This window comes from Macaca mulatta, chromosome 7, assembly GCF_049350105.2.
Source record: "Macaca mulatta isolate MMU2019108-1 chromosome 7, T2T-MMU8v2.0, whole genome shotgun sequence".
Taxonomy (NCBI): Eukaryota; Metazoa; Chordata; class Mammalia; order Primates; family Cercopithecidae; genus Macaca; species Macaca mulatta.
The window spans coordinates 131677029-131680319 of NC_133412.1; the positions used below are offsets into that span (position 1 = coordinate 131677029).

The 3291-nt window shown below is 43.7% G+C and overlaps 1 pseudogene; it reads left to right on the top strand.

Annotated features, from left to right (window-relative positions):
• The first annotated feature begins 1810 nt into the window (after nucleotides 1-1810).
• LOC144329785 (large ribosomal subunit protein uL6 pseudogene) lies at nucleotides 1811-2346 on the top strand (annotated as a pseudogene).
• Nucleotides 2347-3291: the final 945 nt, after the last annotated feature.

Sequence of the window (3291 nt, forward strand, 5' to 3'; positions counted from 1 at the left end):
TATAAAAACCAGAAAGCATTCCGCTGAAAGGAAAAGAACAGCTAGCTAAGAGGAAAAATCTAACCGTGAAGTGCTGGCAATGCTCAGTGCCAAGAACCTGAGACTCTCTTTTTTTAAGCATGATGTTTTATTGTGAAGGTTTTATAAGAAGTTAACTTTAACCTATTAAGAAAAGAGTGATTTGGAAATAAGGGAAAAGGAGCAATTTTGCCCCCTTCATTCCTCTGTATTATAAACAAGGTATGAGGCTAATGCTTTCTTGGCATAACATGAAACTCTGAACTAACAAAAGAGGTGTAATTAAAGCTCACCTGGCCTCAGAGGTCTTCTTTCCATAAAAGTTAAACCATAATGGCTGGCACTCAGTGGCCAGGATTGGCCCGGGTTATTGGCTGTGACTTTTAATTGGTACAGAGTAGTTCAAAATAAAAGTCATTGAAACAAGTGGTGGAGGCCTCAGAGAGGAGCAGCTGGGGGAGCCCTTTTATGTGTCTATTTCAGGGATGAGATAGGGGCCGGCTTGTGTGAATGTTGGGTTTGTGAGCCTCTTAAGGCAACTCAGGTATCTCTTGGAGTCTGTTTGAGAAAGGGCAAGAAAGTGAACTTTGTTCCAAAGAAAATGAATTTTGCTGTGATTTTTTTCTTGTTTTATCTGGTCCAAGTGAATTCCCAACATTCAGCCCACAGGGTGCAGGCAGTGCAGCAAGGCATTCTGGGACTCAGGTTGGGTATGGCAGCAGCACTGATAATGGCTAGGAGGGCCCAGGTGCTTACTGTGGAATAAATGAATCTTTCTGTCACAGGTAGAGAAGATGAACTCTTTCCTAGTCAAAGTCCCAGGCAATAGATGGTAGGTATGCCTCCATTCCAAAGTGAGTTGCTAGAAAACTAACAGGGGCCTACAAAGGGCATGATGAAGACCAGAAGCCCGACACCCACCTCAAACACAGAAAAGGCTGCTGCTGGATAGCAGAGAGAATTTCTTGGAGGAGGGTTGGCTTGTGGTGGCCAGTTTGATGGAGCCCAGTGGAAGGAACAGCGAGATCACTTGGAGAGCTTGTGCCCCAGGAGTTTGAGGACCCACTGGACTGTTGTCTCAGGAATCTAAAGATGGGATGCTGTGGCTATTCCCCTGAAGCAGTAGGGTAGAGAGAGTGACAGCATCTATGCAGCTTAGGAATTTGCCACACATCCCACCGAGGGGGAGGAGAAGATGCAAGAATAGGTGCGAGTTTTTTTCTTGGACCAGAAGTGGGCAATGGGGGAGGCAGCCCTGCTAGAGACATTTAAAATCTGCCCAATGGCTCGGCACAGTGGCTCACGCCTGTAATCTCAGCACTTTAGGAGGCCGAGGTGGGGGGGATCGTTTGAGGCCAGGAGTTCGAGACCAGCTTAGGCAACATAGGGAGACCCCCTCCCCCCACCCTCACTCCATCTCTACAAAATGATTTAAAAATTAACTGGGTTTGGCAGTGTGTGCCTGTGGTCCCCGCTACCATGGATGCTGAGGCAGGTGGATCACCTGAGCCTGGGAGGTTGAGGCTGCAGTAAGCTGTGATCACGCCACTGCCCTCCAGCTTGGGCAACAGATCAAGATCTGGTGTAAATAAATAAATAAAATCAGCCCAAGAGGACTGCCTAGAGGGGTGATGTGAACCCAACCAGGGATTGGACCATTAAATTCCCTGGGGCTGAAGGAAGAAATAAAACAGCCAGAGGGAAATGCATTACTCATGTTAAGAGAATCATGGTATGATTTTTTTTTTTTTTTTTGCCACGTCTATAGCAAGAATGAAGGCCATTCTCAGTAATGAATGTTGACATCACTCTGAAAGGGATGAACAGTTATTGTGAAGACCTCCAGAGGAACCCTGCAGAGGGACTTCAATCACAATCTAAGTGTAGAACTCAGTCTTCTTGGAAAGAAAAAGAAGAGGCTCGGTTGACAAATGGTAGGAAAATAGGAACTGGCTGTCATTCACACTCTTTGTAGTCATGCACAGAACATGATCAAGGGTGTTACACTGGGTTTCCGTTACAAGGCGAGCTCTGTGTATGCTCAGTTCCCCAACAAAGTTGTTATCAGAAGAATGGGTCTCTTATTGACATCTGAAATTTATTGGGTGAAAAATACATCCAATGGGTTTGGATGAGGCCAGGTGTTGCTTGTTCAATATCTCATGCCCAGAAAGGTAAGTTAATCCTTGAAGGAAATAACATTGAGCTTGTTTCACATTCAGCTGCTTTTATTTGGCAAGCCACAACAGTTAAAAACAAGAATTTCAGAATATTTTTGGATTGTATCTATATTTCTGAAAACAAACAGTTCAGCCGGCTGACGAGTAAGACCCAAGAGTTGTCTACCAACAGAAACTAGATGCCAGATAATTCCTAAAAGCTATTCATGATATATTAATGATGCAATAAAAGACCTTTATTGGAAAAATAAAAGAGAATTATAGTCTGATGTTCCTACCACGATCTCTGAAGAACCCAAAGATGCACCCTATGAAAAGTGATCACCTTTAACCAGTCACCTAGTTTAGGGAGGAGCAGCTTAAAGCACCTATCCAGCCAGAGGAAATCAACCCTGGGTGAAACTGGTGATAGTCAAGGAAGATCTTCCATGGCCTTTTTCTTTCACTTCTCTTACCTTACAACCTTTTGGGAGCCAGAGCCAGACTAGTGAGTCAGGGAGAGCAGAAGCAGGAGAAGAAGACAGAGAAATGGAGAAGGATTTTCTCCACTGCAGGTCTTCCTGCTGCAGAGCCCTGATCTCTAGGCGAGGAGAAAGTTCTCTTAAATGCAGCTCAGATTCTCACTATTAGGTAAAAGTGGACATTTCCGTTTTTGTGATTTGTTTTTTTGTGTGATTGTAAGTGATCAAAGGACTTTTTGTTAACTAGGAATAAGTGGATTCCTGTGAGGTCTTCCTACAGTGCTTATGATTTTGCCTATCATCTAAGAATGAATTGAATAATTAGTAATGCCATTATGATATTACTTACTACCTAAGAGGAGTGGATAAGCTATCGGCTTTAGATTTCATCCAGGGGTCAAGGAACAATTAGCCTCAGACAGTGGGCTTGGATGGGCAGTGGGTTGGACAGGAATAAAGTTGTTTTCTGATTGTAGCAGTCCTTGAGTCAGTTCTGCTCAATCAATGTACCAGGGAGATTTGAGAAATTATTTTGTAAAAGACATTGGACGTCTCTCTTCCCACACCTGGCATACCTGTTTGCTGCTCCTGAAGTGAATTGGGGTAAATAAATGATCAAATAAATGATTTCT